At 43.8% G+C, this 22298-nt stretch overlaps 1 protein-coding gene across 1 annotated transcript in view; it reads right to left on the bottom strand.

The window, feature by feature from the left end:
* Positions 1-22298, bottom strand: part of LOC103908642 (myelin-associated glycoprotein) — a 91973-nt gene that overhangs the window by 64375 nt on the left and 5300 nt on the right. The gene's annotated exons all lie outside the window — the stretch shown is intronic.

Genomic DNA, 22298 nt, shown 5'->3' with positions numbered 1-22298 from the left:
GTAAGTTCACAGTGCAGAAAATAAACATAACTCGATTTAGGCAATGCAATAAATATGGAAGTATTGTTCATTCATGTTAACTAATACAGTTCCCCTTCGGGGGGAACTCCAGCACTATAAGTGGATTTGATTGTAAAATCCACGCATTGGGAGGTTCGGTTCAGAAGCTACTCGTCTGAAAGAGTATTGAACGGGCCAATTAAGAATGAATTGGCAGCGCAAGCCTGCGCAGGTGAGCGGCATAAGCAATCAACTGAGTATATAAGCTCACCTGGCGCCAGCAGACGCTATCCTTTTCGCTTCAGAGCCTTTTCTGATCGAGCTTATGAGGGTTCCTCCTGCTGATCTACAGCCATTCGAGAGAACGATTTTCATCCCGGTCCAGAGCGAGTCCACGCAGCGGCAGACGGTCGAGCTGGGTATCTCCCTTGCCTGGCGTCCCTTTGGGTCCGGTCCTCCAAGAGCGGTGCGTATTGTTGCAAATCCTAAAAGAGCAACACAGTCGTGCAGCACGTCCTTTTCAGGATGGCGCTCCGACTGTGCGTTTCTGGTTGCGGGGGTTTCCTGGCTCCGGATGATGGACACGATCACTGCATTACATGTTTGGGGGTCCAGCATGTTAATGTGGTGCTCGGGGGCGGTTCATGTCGTCACTGCGATGCCATGACCGTTGCGCAGTTGAGATCGCGGTTAGCTTTCGTAAGAGAGCGAGCCACCCCAGTTGCCTCCTGTTCTGCAGCGGGCGCTCGGGCAGATCTGAGGGCTTCAGCGAGAGACAATCCGCCGCCCACGGGCTCGCGGACCTCTCGCTCCTCCAAGCGCTCCATCCAAGCTTCGGGTACTGAGAGTGATCCGTCTAATCAGATGGTAGCTCTCACGCTCGCTGACACCGGAGATCAGATGTCCTCCGCGGCATCGGAGGGCAGGCTTTCATTGTCCGACGATGATCCGGACCCGCTCGCCCCCTCTGGGCAAGCGAGCGCCGTCAAAACGGATCCTGAAGCGGACATGTTGGCCGTCCTTTCTCGGGCTGCTTCGGCCGTCGGGTTGGAGATGGTTTATCCCCCAGCCCCGCGGCCGGACCGACTAGATGGGTGTTACGTAGAGGATCAGAAGGCGAAGCCTTCGAAGCCTCTCGTCCCCTTCTTCCCGGAAGTGCACAGTAGGCTTACGCAGTCCTGGAGGGCACCTTTCTCTGCCCGCGCTGCGTCCGCCTCCGCCCTCACCACCCTGGATGGTGGAGCTGCCAGGGGGTATGAGGCGATGCCGCAGGTGGAGCGCGCCATTGCGGTCAATCTTTGTCCGCGTGGCGCCCCCGCTTTGCGTGGTCCGCCCCATCTCCCGTCCAAAGCCTGTAAGTTTTCTGCCTCCCTCGGAGCTAGAGCTTACAAGGCTGCGGGCCAGGCAGCTTCCGCCTTGCATGCGATGGCCACCTACCAGCGCTACCAAGCGCAGGCGCTGGCTGAGCTGCACAAGGGTGGGTCTAACCCAGGCTTGTTACACGAGCTGCGTACGGCGACCGACTATGCTCTCCGGACCACTAAGTCCGCCGCCTGCGCACTGGGGAGGACGATGTCCACACTTGTGGTCCAGGAACGCCACCTCTGGCTAAACCTGGCAGATATGCGCGATGTCGACAAAGTTCGCTTTCTTGACGCGCCCATATCCCAGGCTGGCCTGTTCGGCGACACCGTCGGTGAATTCACCCAGGAGTTCAAGGCGGTGAGCGAGCAGTCGGATGCGATGGGCAGAGTCATCTATCGGCGGGGCCGTAAGCCCGCTCCATCCCCGGCCGAGCCATCCACCTCCGCTGTTCCTCGCCGAGGGCGCCCGCCAACGGCCGATGCCCCGCCCCCGCCTCCGCCTCCGGCGAAGCGAGCGCGTCGAGCACGCCGAAAGCCGGTAGCCCCTCCTGCCCAGGGCGCCGCTAAGTCCGGTAAACGGACCGCGAAGCGTCCCTGAGACAGGCCATCCGGAGAAGAGGAGACTTGCTCTTTCCCCGCTGGAGGGCGGGGCCCAAAATCCAACGGTACTTTTCAGTGCCACCAAAGTTTCGATCAAAGAGCATTTTCTCCCTTCCCCGGATGTGACAGCTCAAGCCCCGCCAGTCTGGGACGCGCTGCCTCTCAGCTCGCAGGGCTTGCATGCTCCGCCAGCGGCTCTCGGGCACTGGGGGGACGGTCTCCCTTCTCCCAGCCCCCAAGCCCCCTCTCAGGAGTCAGGGTGCGGAGCCAGAGCGAAACGCTCTCCTCCAGCTCTTCTGTGGGACCCTCGCGCTCCCCGGATCAGCACACCCGCTCCTCGCTGCCCCTCCGCGGGTACGTCAACGATTGTTGCGATGACGTCATTAGCGAGGGCTCTGCCTGCTTGGTTAGCGCGGGCCAGCCCCTCGCGGTGGCTCATACGCACGATCAGACTCGGCTACGAACTACAGTTCTCCAAACGGCCTCCCAGGTTTACGGGCGTGTATTTCACCAGGGTCAATCCCCTGTCCGCCCCTGTCTTGCGAGAGGAGATTGCTGCCCTCCTGGCGAAGGGTGCAATCGAGCCGGTGCCTCCAGCCGAGATGGAGAGCGGGTTTTACAGCCCGTACTTCATCGTACCCAAAAAGAGCGGTGGGTCACGGCCAATCCTAGATCTGCGCGTTTTGAATCGCTGCCTTCACAAGCTGCCGTTCAGAATGCTTACGCAGAGGCGCATCCTCCGATGCGTTCGTCCTCAGGATTGGTTTGCAGCCATAGACCTGAAGGACGCGTATTTTCATGTCTCCATTCTTCCACGCCACCGTCAGTTTCTGCGGTTTGCGTTCGAAGGCCGAGCATGGCAGTACAAGGTCCTCCCCTTCGGGCTCTCTCTGTCTCCGCGGGTCTTCACCAAACTCGCGGAGGGTGCCCTAGCGCCTCTGCGGCTTGCGGGCATCCGCGTACTCAATTATCTCGACGACTGGCTGATTTTAGCCCACTCTCGGGAGCAATTGACTGCGCACAGAGACGAGGTGCTCCGGCATCTCCGCCTATTGGGGTTGCAGGTCAACTGGGAAAAGAGCAAACTCGCCCCGGTGCAGAGGATCTCTTTTCTCGGGATGGAGCTGGACTCGGTCACCATGGTAGCGCGCCTCTCCGGAGAGCGCGCTCGCCTGCTGCTGAACTGTCTGAGGGAGCTCGACAGCAAGTTAGTGGTCCCACTGAAATATTTTCAGAGGCTCCTGGGGCATATGGCTTCCGCTGCGGCCGTCACGCCGCTCGGATTGCTCCATATGAGACCACTTCAGCACTGGCTTCAAGATCGAGTTCCGAGACACGCATGGCATGCGGGCACACACCGAGTCTCTGTTACTGCGCTGTGTCGCCGCACCCTCAGCCCCTGGAACGACCCCTCGTTCCTGCAGGCCGGTGTGCCTCTGGGACAGGCGTCCAGTCATGTTGTTGTTTCGACAGATGCTTCCAGCACAGGCTGGGGAGCCGTGTGTCGCGGGCATGCAGCTGCGGGCCTGTGGGTAGGTGCCCAGCTGCATTGGCACATCAATCGCCTAGAGCTGTTGGCAGTGTTCCTTGCTCTCCGCCGTTTTTCTCCGGTGCTGGGGCAGCAACACGTGCTGGTCAGGACGGACAGTACGGCGGCGGCGGCGTATATCAACCGCATGGGGGGTATGCGCTCTCGCCGCATGTCTCAGCTCGCCCGCCGTCTGCTCCTCTGGAGTCACCCGCGGCTGAAGTCGCTGCGCGCCATTCACATCCCAGGTATGCTCAACCGTGCAGCCGATGTGCTCTCACGGCAGCAGATTCACTCTGGAGAATGGAGACTCCACCCCGAGTCTGTCCAGCTGATATGGGCGCGATTCGGGGAGGCCCAGATCGATCTGTTTGCTTCCCCCGAGAACGCTCATTGCCAGTTGTTTTATTCCCTGACCGAGGGCTCTCTCGGCACGGATGCACTGGCCCACAGCTGGCCTCGGGGCATACGCAAGTATGCGTTTCCCCCAGTGAGCCTGATCGCGCAGTTAATGTGCAAGGTCAGGGAGGACGAGGAGCAGGTTTTGTTAGTTGCGCCCCTCTGGCCCAACCGAACCTGGATATCAGAGCTCTCCCTCCTCGCGACGGCCCTCCCTTGGCAGATCCCTTTGAGAGAGGACCTACTTTCTCAGGGACAAGGCACCGTCTGGCACCCTCGTCCCGATCTCTGGAACCTCCACGTGTGGTCCATAGACGCGAGGAAGACTTAGGTAACCTGCCGCCCGCGGTGGTTGATACCATCACTCAGGCTAGAGCCCCCTCCACGAGGCGCGCCTACGCCCTGAAGTGGAGTCTATTCACTGAGTGGTGTGTCTCTCGCAGAGAAGACCCCCGATCTTGCCAGATCAGTGTTGTGCTCTCTTTCCTTCAAGAGAAGCTGGACAGCAGGCTGTCGCCCTCCACTCTCAAGGTTTACGTTGCTGCCATCTCCGCTCACCATGACGCGGTGGCTGGCGGCACCGTGGGAAAGCATAACCTCATCATCCGGTTCCTCAGAGGCGCTAGGCGAATTAATCCAACTCGCCCCCCTCTCACGCCCTCTTGGGATCTCGCTCTCGTTCTTACGAGCCTGCGATTTGATCCCTTCGAGCCACTCGATACAGTATCTTTAAGATTTCTGTCCCTGAAGACAGCTCTGCTGGTCGCGTTGGCCTCCATTAAGAGGGTCGGGGACCTGGAGGCATTTTCGGTCAGTGACTCGTGCCTGGAATTCGGGCCGGGATTTTCTCACGTTATTCTGAGACCCCGCCCGGGTTATGTGCCCAAAGTTCCTACCACTCCTTTTAGAGATCAGGTAGTAACCCTGCAAGCGCTGCCCCCGGAGGAGGCAGACCCAGCCCTGTCATTACTTGTCCAGTTCGCGCTCTGCGCATTTATGTGGACCGTACTCAAAACTTTAGATCTTCTGAGCAGCTCTTTGTCTGTTATGGCGGACGGCAGCAGGGAAGTGCCGTGTCTAAACAACGTTTATCCCACTGGATTGTGGAGGCCATTTCTTGTGCTTATTTGAGCAGAGGCCAGCCGCGCCCCCCAGGAGTGCATGCGCACTCCACTCGGAGCGTTGCATCCTCTTGGGCGTGTGCGCGTGGCGCCTCTTTAGCAGACATTTGTAGAGCTGCGGGCTGGGCGACACCCAACACATTTGCAAGATTTTATAATCTGCGAGTGGAGCCGGTTTCCTCAAGGGTGTTAGGTACCTTTGGTGATTGAGGAAACAACTCGGTAGGTGTTGTACACGCTTGCGGTGCCTTTTTTTCCCTAACACGGAGAGATGTGCACCCTCCTGTCTGTCAGTAAAGTTCCCCATTCGGTGAGCCCTGCAGATTCCTCCGAGGCCCCCAGCACTGACTCAGCGGAGGAGTCACTTGCTGGCCCATTACGTAGTAGGTCTGCCCGCTGGTCAGCCCGCGTTTTGGGTATAGGTGCCTGCTATGACCAATCCCCGCTGGTGATCCCCATATGCTTTTCCGCCACGGTGAAGTCCCCCCCCTGGGCGGACCCGTGCTTTCCCTATCTGCTAACCACCTTCTTATGCGCACTCCCCCTTTCAGGGTTAGTCCATATGTAATTCCATTGTTCCCCCTATTGGGTGCGGATGGTCTCCGCAGCGTCCTCCCTACTGGGATGGCACGCTTCCCAACGTACTGTCGTGTTCCTAGAATTATCTAGACGCTAGCGACTCCCAAAAAAGATACCTATTCCGTAAAACTTCAAAATTTTGAAGTAGGATAAGTTAGGGCCAAGGGCACGTTGGAGGACCACGCCTCTCGTGATCTGGGTGCGTCACGCTTGCCTGACCGCTCTCTCATGGTGGGTGTTGGTAAGGTGCAGTCATTATGGCGCTTTCAATGGGCTCCCAATGCGTGGATTTTACAATCAAATCCACTTATAGTGCTGGAGTTCCCCCCGAAGGGGAACGTTCGAGGTTACTAAAGTAACCCTTCGTTCCCCGAGGAGGGGAACGGAAGCACTATACTCCGTCGCCATAATGACTGTCCCTTAGCTGTTAAAAGTCTCTTCAGCTTAAAAAGGATAGCGTCTGCTGGCGCCAGGTGAGCTTATATACTCAGTTGATTGCTTATGCCGCTCACCTGCGCAGGCTTGCGCTGCCAATTCATTCTTAATTGGCCCGTTCAATACTCTTTCAGACGAGTAGCTTCTGAACCGAACCTCCCAATGCGTGGATTTTACAATCAAATCCACTTATAGTGCTTCCGTTCCCCTCCTCGGGGAACGAAGGGTTACTTTAGTAACCTCGAACGTTATCTTATGTTAACAAACAGATGTGAGGTGTACATACACACATACATACATACAGAAGAAGTCAGAATTATTAGCCCTCCTGAATTATTAGCCCCCATGTATATATTTTCCCCAATTTATGTTTAATAAAACATTTTTTTAACATAAAACATAATAGCTTGTTCTGTAGACAATCAAGGATAAACGCTTATGGGGCTAATAATACTAGTCTTATGTTTTTTTTTTTTATTTAAAAATTGCTTTTATTCATTCATTCATTTATTTTATTTTCGGCTTAGTCCCTTTATTATTCAGGGGTCGCCACAGCAGAATGAACCGCCAACTTATCCAGCACATGTTTTACAAAGCGGATGCCCTTCCAGCTTCAACCCATTTCTGGGAAAAATCCATACACTCTCATTCCCACACACACTTATACACTACGAACAATTTAGCCTACCCAATTCACCTATTCGCATGTCCGGAGTACCTGGAGGACACCCAACCGAATGCAGGGAGAACATGCAAACTCCATACAAAAACGTCAACTGACCCAGCCGAGGCTCGAACCAGCAACCTTCTTGCTGTGAGGCGACAGTACTATCTACTGCACTACTGCATTGCCAAAAACTGCTTTTGTTCTAGCCTAAATAAAACAAATAAAACTCTCAAGAAAAGATATTATAGGAAATACTGTGGAAAAAATAGGTTAAACATCATTTGAAAAATATTTGAAAAACAACAAAAGAAAAACACAAGAGGGCTAATAATCCTGACTTCAACTGTACGCACACACACACACACACACACACTACAGTGCAGTATTACAGTATTAAAATGTGATTTTAAATAAGACTGATGTCTAAAAATCTCTAACAAGACTAAAATAATCTAACGAATTTTGACATGATTTGTTAATTACTTCATCAATATATTCATAAAATATATATTTTCTAAATAAATCACTTTAGCTTTTGCAAATGCTCTGAAAAGTCTCTTTCTGCTTTTAATGTCAGAAGTCCTTAAAGGAAAGCAGTTTTATAATAGCATGTTATGAATACATTTGTCAATAAAACTAAATGTATGAAAACTGAAAGTTGATAAAGGCTCCTCTTTTGAGTGTCAGACTAACTGTTGAGTTGTTGGCCATGACTTTCTTGAGGTAACAGGGCTTCTGCAGGTTTCATCGAGTCAAATTTAAGACTTTTTAAGACCATTATGAATGATATTTTAGACTTATACGGGGCCAAACACTTAGGATTGTTTGTAATGGCCTGGTTGGTCCAATGGAATTGGAAAAAAACAAAACCACATATTTGAATGTGTCAAAACAAGAAACACTAGCTGACTTTTTTTTAATCAACATAATGTTTCTAAGTTATAAGGAAAGAAACTACACAAATTATCAAAAATATATACTTGTTTTCTTTCTGTTTCCAAATGAATTGAGTATAAAGTTGCAACTTCACAAAGAGAGCAACACAGTCGTGCAGCACGTCCTTTTCAGGACGGGGCTCCGACTGTGCATTTCTGGATGCGGTGGTTTTCTGTCCTCGGATGATGGGCATGGGCACTGCGTTACATGGTCCAGCATGTTAATGCTTTGCTCGCGGGCAGTTCATGTCGTCATTGCGATGCCATGGCTGTTGCGCAGTAAAGATTGCGGCTAGCCTTTGCAAAAGGGCAAACCACCCCAGTTGTCCCCTGCTCTGCAGCGGGCACTCGGGCAGATCTGAGGGTTTCAGCGAGAGATAATCCGTCGCCCACGGGCCCGCAGACCTCCCGCTTCTCCAAGCGCTCCATCCAAGCTTCGGGCAGGGGAAGCGATCAGTTTAACAGATGGTAGCCCTTACGCTCGATGACACCGGAGACCAGACGTCCACCGCGGCATCGGAAGGTGGGCTTTCATTGTCTGATAATGATCCAGACCCGCTCGCCCCCTCCGGGCAGGTGAGCGCTGTCAAAACGGATCCTGTAACGGACATGTTAGCCGTGCTTTCCCAGGCTGCTTCGGCCGTGGGTTGGAGATGGTTTATCCCCCAGCTCTGCGGCCGGGCCGACTAAAAGGGTGTCCCCTTCTTCCCGGAGGTGCACAGTAGGCTCACGCGGTCTTGAAAAGCCCTTTTTTCTGCTCGTGCTGCGTGTCCCTCCACCCTCACCACTCTTGACGGTGGAGCGGCCAGGGGGTATGTGGCGATTCCTCAGGTTGAGTGCGCAATGGTGGTCAATCCGCGTGGCGCCTCTTCTTGGCGGGGTCCGCCTCGTCTCCCATCCAAAGCCTGTAAGTTATCTGCCTCCCTCGGGGCTAGAGCTTACAAGGCTGCGGACCAGGCTGCGGACCAGGCTGCTTCAGCCTTGCATGCGATAGCCACCTACCAGCGCTTCCAAGCGCAGGCGCTGGCCGAGCTGCACAAGGGTGGGTCCAACCCAGGCTTATGAGCTTCGCACCGCAGCCGACTAAGCTCTTCGGACTACTAAGTCCGCTGCGTGTGCGTTGGAGAGGATGATGTCCACACTAGTGGTCCAGGAGCGCCACCCCTGGCTAAAACTTGGCTGATATGCGCGAAGTCGACAAAGTCCGCTTTCTTGACTCCCCCATATCCCAAGCTGGCCTGTCCGGTGACACCATCTGTGAATTCACCCAGGAATTCGAGGCGGTGAGAGAGCAGTCTGATGGGTAATGTCACCTTCGGCGGGGCTGTGAGCCCGCTCCGCCCGCCGTGCCATCCATATCTGCTCTTCGCTGAAGGCGCCCGCCTAAGAGAGCTGCACCGCCCCCGCACACACAGTTCTGCTAGTTGCGCCCCTCTAGCCCAACCGGACCTGGATATCAGAGTTCTCCCTTCTCGCGACGGCCCTCCCCTGGCGGATCCCTTTGAGAGAGGACCTACTCTCTCAGGGACAGGGCACCATCTGGCACCCTCGCCCCGATCTCTGGAACCTCCACGTGTGGTCCCTAGACGCGAGGAAGACTTAGGTAGCCTACCGTCTCCGGTGGTTGATACCATCACTCAGAATAGAGCCCCCTCCACGAGGCATGCCTACGCCCTGAAGTGGAGTCTATTCACTGCATGGTGTGTCTCTCGTAGAGAAGACCCCCGAACCTGCTAGATCAGTGTTGTGCTCTCTTTCCTTCAAGAGAAACTGGAGAGCAGGCTGTCGCCCTCCACTCTCAAGGTTTACGTGGCTGCCATCTCCGCTTATCATGACGCGGTAGCTGGCGGCTCCGTGGGAAAACACAACCTCATCATCCGGTTCCTCAGAGGCGCTAGGCGAATTAATCCAACTCGCCACCCTCTCAAGCCCTCATGGGATCTCGCCCTCGTCCACACAAGCTTGCGTACAGATCCCTTTTAGCCACTCGAATCAGTATCCTTAAGATTTCTGTCCCTGAAGACAGCTCTGCTGGTCGCGTTGGCCTCCATTAAGAGGGTCGGGGACCTGGAGGCATTTTCGGTCAGTGACTCGTGCCTGGAATTCGGGCCGGATTTTTCTCACGTTATCCTGAGACCCCGCCAGGGTTATGTGCCCAAGGTTCCTACCACTCCCTTTAGAGACCAGGTAGTAACCCTGCAAGCGTTGCCCACGGAGGAGGCAGACACAGCCCTTTCCTTACTTGTCCACTTCGCGTTCTGCGCATCTATGTGGACCGTACTCAGTACTTTAGATCATCTAAGCAGCTCTTTGTCTGTTATGGCGGTCGGCAGCAAGAAAGTGCCGTATCCAAACAAAGATTATCCCACTGGATTGTGGAGGCCATTTCATGTACTTATTGAGCAGAGGCGAGCCGTGTCCCCCGGGAGTGCGTGCGCACTCCACTCGGAGCGTTGCATCCTCTTGCATGTGGCGCCTCTTTAACAGACATCAGTAGAGCTGTGGGCTGGGCGACACCCAACACATTTGCTAGGTTTTACAATCTGCGAGTGGAGCCGGTTTCCTCAAGGGTATTAGGTAACCCTTGGTGATTGAGGAAACAACTCAGTGAGTTTGTTGTAAAACGCTTGCAATGCCATTTTCCCTAACACGGAGAGATGTGTACCTCCCTGTCTGTCAGTAAGTTCCCCGTTAGGTGAGCTCTGCAGATTCCTCTGTGGCCCCCAGCACTGACACAGCGGAGGAGTCACTTGCTGGCCCACTACTTTGTAGGTCTGCCCGCTGGTCAGCCCGCGTTTTGGGTATAGGTGCCTGCTATGTGCGATCCCCACTAGGCGATCCCATATGCCTTTCCGCCACGATTAAGTCCCCCCTCTTGGGTGGACCCGTGCCTTCCCTATCCGCTAACCACCTTCTTATGCGCACTCCCCCTTCTAAGGGCTAGTCCATATGTAATTGCCATTTTTGCTCCCCCATTGGGTGCGGATGGTCTCCGCAGCGTCCTCCCTACCGGGATTGCACGCTTCCCAACGTACTGTCGTATTTCCTAGAATTATCTAGACGCTAGCGACTCCCAAAAAATATACCTAATCCATAAAACTCCCTTTGAAGTGGGATAAGTTAGGGCCAGGGACACGTTGGAGGACAGCGCCTCCCATGATGTGGGTAAGTCACGCTTGCTTAACTATCCTCTCATCGGGGGCGTTGGTAAGGTGCAGTCATTATGGCGTTTTCCATAGTTCTCCCATACGTGGATTTTTTAGATCAAATCCACCTATAGCATTGGAGTTCCCCACCCAAAGGGGAACGTTCAAGGTTACAGAAGTAACCCTTCGTTCCCCGAGGAGGGGAACGGAAATGCTATATTCCATCGCCATAATGACTGTCCCTTAGCTGGTAAAAGTCTCTTCAGCTTAAAAGGATGGCGTTTGCTCGCTCCACGTGTGCTTATATGCTGGGATAATTGGCAATGAAGCACACCTGCGCAAGCTTACGCTGCCAATTCATTGGCCCGTTCAATACTCTTTCAGACAAGTGGCTTCTAAACCGAATCCTCCTATACATGGATTTTCTAGATCAAATCCACCTATAGCATTTCCGTTCCCCTCCTCGGGGAACGAAGGGTTACTTCTGTAACCTCGAACGTTTTCTTTTCCTGATTAGAGAATTTATTTAAACAAATTTGCTGTAAAATGTCTAACTGCTGTTGTGAAATTAACGTCTCTTTGCAATAAAAAAATTATTATAAATAAGTTTTATAAATGATTTAGATTGTTGTTGTTTAGATCGTTGGTGATTAGATGGGTGTCGGTCTAGATTGGGTAACTTGACAACTTTTAAAATTAAGACCTGTTTAAAATATTTTAAGACTTATCACAATATTTCTGTAAATTTAAGATGTTTTAAGGCCTAAAATTTGTTTTTTGAAATGTAAGACTTTTTAAGACCCTTCGAACACCCTGGGTAAATGCACAACTGTGATCAAGTTGGGGGATGTTTATCTACAATAAATAAAATAGCTACTGTAAGTATACTGATCTCTTTCACACAGTTAACACTGCTGTCACACCGGACGTTCATTTCCTTAAGCAATGAACTATACTTTGGAGAGCAAAAAGCAAATGTGCTGAGAGACAAGAACAGTTTTCTTTAATATGAACCAGTGCTGCTTGAATATTGAATATCATGTTTTGCTCTTTAATACTACAGTTAGTTAATCCTATCAGCTCTGTTGAAGACAATGAAACAGCTTATAAACGATGTCGAGTATTGTTGCTTAAAATGAAAAAAAGAGAAGGCATCTTTTTACATACTTCATAATAGTACCTACTGCCAAACTTGTCAAATCACCAAGTATTAAGATGACTGTAAGATGACTGGAGTTAAGGGCTCTAACAGCTAGTGTGAAAAAAAAACTCAGTTCAGCATTTTACAATAAATGAGACAACAATTGAAGTACATTTTCAAAGGCTAAAATGATTATTATATTTTATCTGAGAAATAATGCATATAAAATAACATTTTTAAAATATAAAATATTGTTTTGACTGTTTATTTAAAAAAAAAAACACCCATCCAACATGTGTAATGCAAAAATGCCAAAATGATTACCCAATATGCAATTTAATCATGGAAAAATTCCTAATGCCTCTATGTGATTATGAATATGCATTTACTGTACTATACTAAACTATAGTTTAATGTGGGTACTGAATGGCTTTTCTGAGGTAAATGTAATGTGTTACTGTAGACTATGTTTTATTAATGTTTTTTTAATTCAGCAATTCAAATTAAATGCAACACATTTCAGAAAGCTGGTTTGATAGAACATTTTTGATAATGTCTGACTAATCATTTCAACCTACTTGAAAACACACTCACCGGCCACTTTATTAGGTACACCTGTCCAACTGCTCGTAAATGCAAATTTCTAGTCAGTCAATCACATGGCAGCAACTCAATGCATTAAGGCATGCAGACATGGTCAAGACAACTTGCTGGTTCAAACTGGTTCATCAGAATCGGGAAGAAAGATGATTTAAGTAACTTTTGAACGTGGCATGGTTGTTGGTGCCAGACGGGCTGGTCTGAGTATTTCAGAAACTGCTGAACTGCTGAGATTTTCATGCACAACCATAGGGTTTACAGACAAAGGGTCAGAAGAAGAGAAAATATCCAGTGAGCGGCAGATCTGTGGGCGCAAAAGCCTTGTTGAAGCAAGCCAGAGGTCAGAGGAGAATGGCCAGACTGGTTCGAGCTAATAGAAAGGCAACAGTAGCTCAAACAACCACTTGTTCCAACCGAGGTATGCAGAAGAGCATTTCTGAACACACAACATGCACAACCTTGAGGCAGATGGGCTACAGCAGCAGAAGGCCACATTGGGTGCCACTCCTGTCAGCTAAGAACAGGAAACTGAGGCTACAATTCGCATAGGCTCACCAAAATTAGACAATAGAAGACTGGAAAAACATTGCCTGATCTGATGAGTCTCGATTTCTGCTGCAACATTTGGACGGTAGGGTCAGAATTTGGCGTCAATAACATGAAAGCATGGAAATATCCTGCCTTGTCTCAACAATTCAGACTGTTGGTGGTGGTGTAATGGTGTGGGGGATACTTTCTTGGCACACTTTGGGTCCATTAGTACCAATTGAGCATTGTGTCAATGCCCCAGCCTACCTGAGTATTGTTGCTGACTATGTCCATTCTTTTATGACCACAGTGTGCTCATCTTCTGATCACTACTTCCAGCAGAATAACACATCTTGTCATGTAGCGCAAATCATCTCAGACTGGTTTCTTAAACATGACAATGAGTTCACTGTACTCAAATGGCCTCCATTCACCAGATCTCAATCCAATAGAGCACCTTTGGGATGTGGTGGAACGGGAGATTCGCATCATGAATAAACAGCCGACAAATCTGCAGCAACTGCGTGATGCTATCATGTCAATATGGACTAAAATCTCTCAGGAATATTTCCAGTATCTATGCCACAAAGGGGTAAGGCAGTTGAAGGCAAAGGGGGTCCAACTCAGTACTAGTAAGTACCCAATAAAGTGGCTGGTGAGTGTAGGTTAACATTAAATGCATTCATTCTCAATAGCATTGGTTATCTTGGGTGTGCATTAAACCAATACCTCGTGGCATGTGATCTTCTACAGATCTAATTTAAGACCTGATGTTATGATGTCCCATTTTGTGCAATATTCCAAGTGTATTAGTATGCTTAAAAAATGATTATCAGCAGCTGACATGCATGATTCTGTTCCTCATTTCCACACTAGCGGACACAGACACTTTTGATCTTCCTAATGAACGTTCTGTCTTCTGGAAAACAGAGAAGTTTCATTTCCTTTATTTCTTTTTTTATATTAAAAAGAGCCTGCAAAGTTTTTGAAAGGTATTTTCTTCAGAAATGAAAGTCAGAAGTTAATTGAATGTTGTGTTTCACCCGTTTGACTTATTTTTTTGTAAAACATCGACTTTATCAGTGATCCAATATTCTATATCAAAAATATATATTTTATATCAATATTTGATATAAAAAGAGCCTGCAAACTTTTGAAAGGTATTTTCTTTGGCCCAGTATTTGATATAAAAAGTGCCTGTAAAGCTTTTGAAACTTAAGCATTTTCTTCAGAAATGAAAGTGCAAGACAAAAGTTAATTGCATGTTATGTCTCACCAATTACATTTTTTTGTAAAACACTTTCTACTGTATATAAGTGGTCAAATAAACCAAATTTTCGAAATGAAGAAACTGAACTGACTCCTTGTTTCCTGAGCCCTCTTCGTAATTAGTATGACTAATATATTTAATGATATATGGCAATTACCTGGATCAATAGTCTCAAACTCAATACCTGAATGGCCTCAACTCTGCGAATTGACCTTATTCTTCAATGCGGAAATGCGCTCGTTTTATCAATTGTTTTAGAACTTCCGATACAGCTGTCTTTGAGAGAAATGATCAAGAATAAAAAAAAACACAGAAAACGATCAAACATTTTCAACATTCTTCAAAGTATCTTCTTTTTTGTTCAAAAGAAGAAAGTCAGCTATAGAACAAATGGAGGGTGAGTAATTGATGACAGAATTGTCATTTTTTGGTAAACTTATTCTTTAGGTGCCTAGCATATGCACATTTCACAATCTCTAGTATTATCAGGGCATTTCTTTCCTTTCATTTTGAGAAATGTGAATTTAGACACACAATCTTTTATCTCATACTTTGTTTTATCTTTTAAGTGGGAATGTACACAATCCCAGATGTAATGATATAAAATTTTATTTTGATTAAAGTTTACAGATGACACATAATAACGCGAACAAAGATAATGATGCAAATAAATTAATTACTGCAAAGGACATACTGTAGAATTAGTGTTGCTTTAAGATAATCATCATCATTTATTTCACACAGACCTTCAAAAGCAGAAGTCAGGAAGTCTGCATTCACATTTGATTGTGTCTGATGTGCAACAGTGATCTGTAAGGCAAAATGATGATGTTTATGAACGGATGTCACGTTTACATTTCAGATGAAAAAGAAAGCACAAGGAAAACGGGTGCCATCTAGTGAATGATTGTAGAAATTCATCAAGCCTATTTATCTCAAACCTTGAAAATGCTGTCTTCCAAACTAAAGTCATTTAAACCTGCATACTTAAAGCCTTAAATATATACTTAATGTCATTCAGAAATCTGAAACTAGAGCAAAAGATGCAGTGCATTTGATCCATATATCTCAAATCCAATAGACAATATATATATATATATATATATATATATATATATATATATATATATATATATATATATATATATATATATAGTATTCATATTCCCACATTAATTAGCAAAATTAAATTCCTTATGAATCTGTGAATTGTTAAATACTTGTGATTATTAATGACTAGGGCCAGACATAATCTGTGGGGATTTCTTTGCTATTTCTGAGCAAATTTTTGTAAAATATATGTGGATTTATGTGTAATAATTTTGGGAGTATCATAACTAAAAACTTAATAGATGAAATAAAGAATAATAAATTTTTAACTTTTATTTATAGTTTACAATGCAAATTCAATTAGATCCACTTACTTAAAAAAGCAAAGCAAGTCTCCCATATAATATATCTACTTATAGTCAGAAAATGTCACTTTACAAACTGTATTGTGAATAAATCATATGAATATTTTCATGTCAGTCAATAATATTGTTGATTAATTAATTTGAAAAATAAATAAATATAAATTTACATACATTTACACAAGTAAATAAATAGACTTAATGATAGGCTAAAAATCTGTGGATTTTTCCACGTGCAAATTCTGTGTGGGCCTAATCTACACTCATAAATAAATGTTCTTTAAGGATTTGGTAATGGCTCTATATAGATTTATTGATGGTTCCAAAAATTTAATTTTGCAAAAGATTTAGAATAGTTAAAAAATTATATGCATAATAATATATGTGTCTAAATAGATAAAATATAATGTTCTTTAAAAAAAGTCCAATGAAAGGTTGAACATTTTTTTCCTATGCCAAAAACAAAAGTATGGGACCAAATATCAGTAATTAGTAAAAAGAAAGAAACTTTTTGAGCAGCTGAAACAACTTAAGGGTGAGTAAATGATATCAGAAATTGTATTATTTGATTACTTAGTGAATGTAAAACCTCCGAAAACATAAATTATGTTATTAATTTATGTTTTTGGAGGTATTACATCCAGTAAATAATCAAATAATACAATTTCTGATATCATTTACTCACCCTTAAGTTGTTTCAGCTGCTCAATAAGTTTCTTTCTTTTTCCTTTATAAAAACAAAATAGGTAATTAAAACATTTTGAAGTTATTATAATGTTTTTCATATCTTAAGCCAGGGCGCTGCGGTGGCGCAGTGGGTAGTCTCAAAGAAAAGAAGGTCGCAGGTTCGAGCCTCAGCTGGGTCAGTTGGCATTTCTGTGTTTGATTGTTATCCCCGCCAAATGGGATTTATATTGATGAGTTGGTCAAACAGGCAGGATACTTTTTACCTCCCCTTTGCCCAACAAATAATGATTGATTATAATAATATTTCTTGTCATGGAAGAAATATAAGCTCTGTTTTTAAGATGTGGTTTCTGAAGAAGAAGTGTTATAAAAGCCTGTTTTGTTTGCATTATCTTTCCTCAGTTAAGTCACTAAATGTGCTCTCTGCTATTAATTGGAACACAATTTATGACAAGAAATATTATTATAATCAATCATTATTTGTTGGGCAAGACAAGAAAAAAAAAATTGTGGAAATTGTGTTCCAATTAATAGCAGAGAGCACATTTAGTGACTTAACTGAGGAAAGATAATGCAAACAAAACAGGCTTTTATAACACTTCTTCTTCAGAAACCACATCTTAAAAACAGAGCCCGGTTTAGAATGTTTGATGTAAGAAAGGCATGCTATTGCCAGATTGAGATTTCCTGTTAGCACCTAAAAACCCACAGTGTAGAAGTAAAAACAAGACCACCCAAGCTTTCATTATATATGCATGCAAAAAAAAAAAAAAAAGAGTTGATTTTCCGATGCATTGTTTTGCTAACACATTTTGCATAAAAAATAATAAGTCAAGCATCAAGAGTCAAGTTTTTGGCAGGTGAGACCTTCATTCATTTTGAATACACTCGGCACAGGAAGTGAGATCATGACGGAAGAGACTGAACAGATTCAGAATCTGGTTGAAATAACAATAGTGGAGGAAGTATTGCGAGAAGCTTTGAGGTAAGTTGCACATCATAAAATTAAACAACAGAGTTATAGTTTACCCACTTAGGAAATACATTTGGTAGATCAGCATGTCATTTTGCATCACATATTGTTTCAGCATTTGTTAAGGGATGATTTTTTTTATTATTGAATTAATCTTTTCATTATTTTAGAATTTGGTTTAACACAATTTTATCTGTCTTTGATATTTTTTATTATCTGTTTTTTTTATACTTGTCTCTTTTATTCATGTTTATGCAAAGCACTTTGAATTGCCACTGTGTATGAAATGTGCTGTATAAATAAACTTGCCTTGCCTTTAATGTTAAAAGTCATAAAAAGCAACAAATGAGAGATTGAGAGTTTTTTTGCAATTTAAGAGATGCTCTTTAAGAAGCAGAGATTTACAGGTACATCTTATCTGTTGTGAAATATCACAGTTTTTTACATTTGCAGAAAGAGATATGTTATTCCAGGATGTCATCTTTGCTGCTGTCTTCTTTGCTTTTCACCCCTCAGGTAACTTACTCTCTCTGCCAGCATTGTGTTTGCTTATTTATATATAACTGCTTTTTTCATAAGTTAAATTAAATATTTATTTTATTAATGTATTTGTATTCATTCTTTTAAATGTAAAATTTTATCTGTATGTACTGTTTTAATAATCGTAAAGTTTCAATTTACAGTGTGATCCGAGACTAAATTTTCACTAAAACTTGTCATGCAAGAAAAAAAAATTTGAATTTTATTTTCTACCATTAAAACCATTAAATTTATTGCAAAAATAAGCATATTATAAACAGCACGCTTTCAGATATGTTCCATATGTGCAAAATTAGCTGTAAACACTAGTGTGATGTGTTAAACGGTCTCGCTTTAGAGGTGTCAGTGTGGCAAAATGTGTGGTTTGATTATCAGTAATTATTATATATGCAGGGATGCAAAGTCATCAAGGATGAAAAAAGTGACATTTATGCAAAACCCCCATGAACAGTTGATGTCAAAATTATTTGCCCTCCTGGAAATTTATTTTCTTTGTCAAATATTTCCATAATAATGTCTAACAGCTAATTTTTTCATATACTGTAGTATTTTTTCTTCTGGAGAAAGCCTTTTTGTTTTATTTCAGCTAGAATAAAAACCGCTTTTAATTTTTAAAAGCCATTTTAAGTTCAATATTATTAGCCCTTTAAAGCAATATTTTTCACTGTCTACAGAATAAACCACTACAACGGTTTGCCTAATTACCCTAACTTGTCTAACTAACCTAATTAATCTAGTTAAGCCTTTTATGATGATGATGAAGCTTTTATTTGTCACAACACTGTTGCATGCAGCAAAATTGGACCCCTCTGACTATATGACTATACAAACATCACACATTTCAGAAGAAGACAGGTCAGTCGAGAGGTTTCTTTTTTATATATATAAAAAAGAAATAAGATTTGGGGGGAAAAGGAGGTAAAAAAAAAGCCCCTCCCAGACTGTCCATAAAGTACGGCAAACATAGACATAAGATTGCATCAGGGTAGAGGAACAGGGGATGTGGAGATAGTCCGATGTAGGCAACAGCCATCCGGCCCTGCAACTAAAAAGCACTGGTCGCAGATCTGCCTACACACTGGAGGTGATGAGCATATGAAGGTGTGGGATGCGGGGGGAGGCAGTGATTGTCTATCTATAGTTGTGTACATGTGTATGGGTGGCCTGTGGAGTCTCAACAGGTGTCCATGGGACAGGGAGAAAGGGGGAAGTTGAAAGAGAAAAAGGTTTTCAAATATGGGTCAATATCTGCCAATTTCGCAGATATAATGTCCATGGTCTCCAGTTCTGTACAAAATCCTTTGCAAAAAAAAAAAAAGGATTGTAAACTTTAAGCTGAAAACTAAATGTCTAATAAAATATTATGTACTGTCATCATAGTAAAGACAAAATAAATCAGTTATGTTTACAAATAGGTGTTAAAAAACTTCAACTGTTAACACAGACACACACACACACACACACACACACACACACACACACACACGTTTGTTTTTGTGAAAAGTGGGTACATTACATAGGTTTCCATTTATTTTATACTGTTCAAACTGTATATTATATTGCCCTCACCCCACCCTACCCCTAAACCCAACCATCCCAGTAGTCAGTGTCCAGCTTTACTCTCTGATTAAACTCATCCTGTGGGATTTATAAGCTTATTGAGAAATGAGGACGTCACCAATGTCCTCATATTTCACCTCCTTTTTGTATTACCTGTCATACCCATGTCATTATAAAGATTTGTGTCCTGATATGTCACAAAAACACGTACACGTACACACACACACACACACACACACACACAAACTCACTCAAAATAAAATAAATTGTGTTTAAAGTGGGAAGAAGTTTTTTTTTACCCAGAAATTTAAAAATAATATATTTTAGAGCAGTAATCACAATACCGTGATACCATTTTTATCCAACGTTATCATATCATCAGAATTTTATACTGGCCCATGCCTATTGAGCACATGAATAAAATATTTGCAGATTCATCTAAATGTTGCTCTAAGTAACGTGGACTGGACAGCATTTATGTTTATTATCAGTATCAGTAAATGGGGTATTTAAACTTCATTTAACTTAAGGTATAATCAAAGTACGTCACTGTGTGTCTATCTACATCAGGCAATGAATCAAGTCCCTCCAGTTCATGGTGTTTCTGCATTTCTACAAACAGTATTAAACCATTTAAATATATTTTCAATGCAAGTAGCAAAGCTTTTTATTTATTGATTTATTTTCACAGGAAATGCTCATGATAAAAACTGGGTGCAGCAGTGGCCGAGTAAAGTCTACAAAACACCAGGAGAAAACCTCACCATGTACTGTCAGACTCATGGAGGTCTTCAGAACGCCACGTGTTTAGTACAATGGTTTATCAAAAACAGCAATGGGAACTTTGACAGCATCGATGAGTTCATACAGTTTAGAGAGAGATATACTCAACACAAAAACAAAACCCATTTTCACCAAGGCTTTACTCTGATGTCCCTAGAGCTCAATGACACCGGCAGGTTCCACTGTAATTACTTGTGCAAAAGTAACAGCACATATGAACAGTACTATGGAACCGGGACGCAACTTTTTGTACATTTAAGGATCGAAAATGTGTCCCTGAGCACTGCACTTTCTACCTCTGATACTACAGGTAAGAAAAGAATTGTGGAACTTATTTTTTGCCACTGTTTTCATTATTGCTAAGTTGATTACCTTCTCTTTTTTTCCTCAGAGGGATTGGAGGATGAATCCAGAGCAAGCATGTTTTTCCAATTTCCCATTTTAATTGTTTTATTAGCTAAACTTGTGGTATTTATGTTTATGACTTTTGCTGCACTTTTTTCTTCACATTAAATCTGACTCTTCTGTTTAACTCTGTGCAAGGCAGGTTTATTTAAATGGTAAATGTCCTCATTATTAAGTGCTTAACTGGCATACTTTAGGAGAGTAATATGATATGAATTTGGTATGAACAGTATTGATTTTAAATAATCAAATAATATAAAACTTGCACAAAAGAGTAGGTAAATGTCAAAGCTTAAATTAATAACTATTAAAATAAATACATTATTAGGAAAGAGGCTTAGTGGTTAGCACTGTCACCTCACAGCAAGATGGTCACTGGTTCCCAGCTGGGTCAGTTGGCATTTCTGTGTGGAGTTTACATGTACTCCGGTTTCACCCATAGTCCAAAGACATGCGCTAGAGGTGAATTAAATAAGCTAAATTGGCTGTAGTGTAGGTGTATGTGTGTGAATGAGTGTGTATGGATGTTTCCCATTACTGGGTTACAGCTGGAAGGGCATCCACTGTGTAAAACATATGCTGGATAGGTTGGCAGTTCATTTCGCTGTGCGACCCCTGATTAATAAAGGGACTAAGCCGAAGGAAATTGAATGAATGAATAATACGAAAGAAGAGTATACAAAAGTACTGTATGAATGTAATGAGAAATCTTAAAAGTTTGAAGTCTGTGAGGTTATATTAACATTTATCAAACAAAGCATTTCTTTTGAGCTTTATATTCATCAATAAATGCAGGAAAAGATATATTAGTTTTCAAAAAGAAATATTAGAGAGCACAAGCTAACTTTTATCCAAGCAATATCTTTCTGCATGGTTTTAGAGTTAATATAACTACAATGATCCTGGAGAAATATGAGGGGTAAAGTATGGCAATGTGTTTCAGTAAGAAAATTCACAAGCAATGCTAAAAAATAAATCTTGATTTAATAATAAATCTTCAAATAATATTCAAAGTGCCCTTTAGTTGTTCAGTTTAATAAGAATGGAAGATCTGAATCATTGCGGGGGCACTGCACCCACGCAGCGAACTGGCCGGGCATTTAATGCACTGTAGGCCTTTTAATAATACTGAAACCCACATTGCCCTTTAGTTTAATGCAAAACATGAAGCAGCTGTTAAAGTCTTTAATAATAGCACAACTTATATTTAAATACGTGTGTGACTACATTCACTGCATGCCTGCATTTACAGACATAAGCAATTACCAGAAATGAAAAATACATAACTCTCAGTATTTAATCAGTTGTAGGATGAATATTAATATGAAAACATAAATATGTTTTATTAACCTCAACCAATATCTAAATAATAATGATGATGATAATAATAATAATAATAATAATAATAATAATAATAATAATAATAATAATAAATAACAAATATGGCACTCTCAAGACAGAAAGAAATGACACATCTGTATTTTACGTTGCATTTATAAAGTATACTTATATTAACAAGTCACTGAAAAAACTATATCAAAAGTGCCAATTACCACAATTGCAACTAACATTGGTCTCAATTTAAGCAAACACATAGTGTTATAACTCACCTCACTAATTCCTGT

Source organism: Danio rerio, chromosome 15, assembly GCF_052040795.2.
Source record: "Danio rerio strain M-AB ecotype USA chromosome 15, GRCz13ab, whole genome shotgun sequence".
NCBI lineage: Eukaryota > Metazoa > Chordata > Actinopteri > Cypriniformes > Danionidae > Danio > Danio rerio.
The sequence above is the reverse complement of the archived record's forward strand: the minus strand, read 5'-3'. Positions and strand labels throughout refer to the sequence as shown.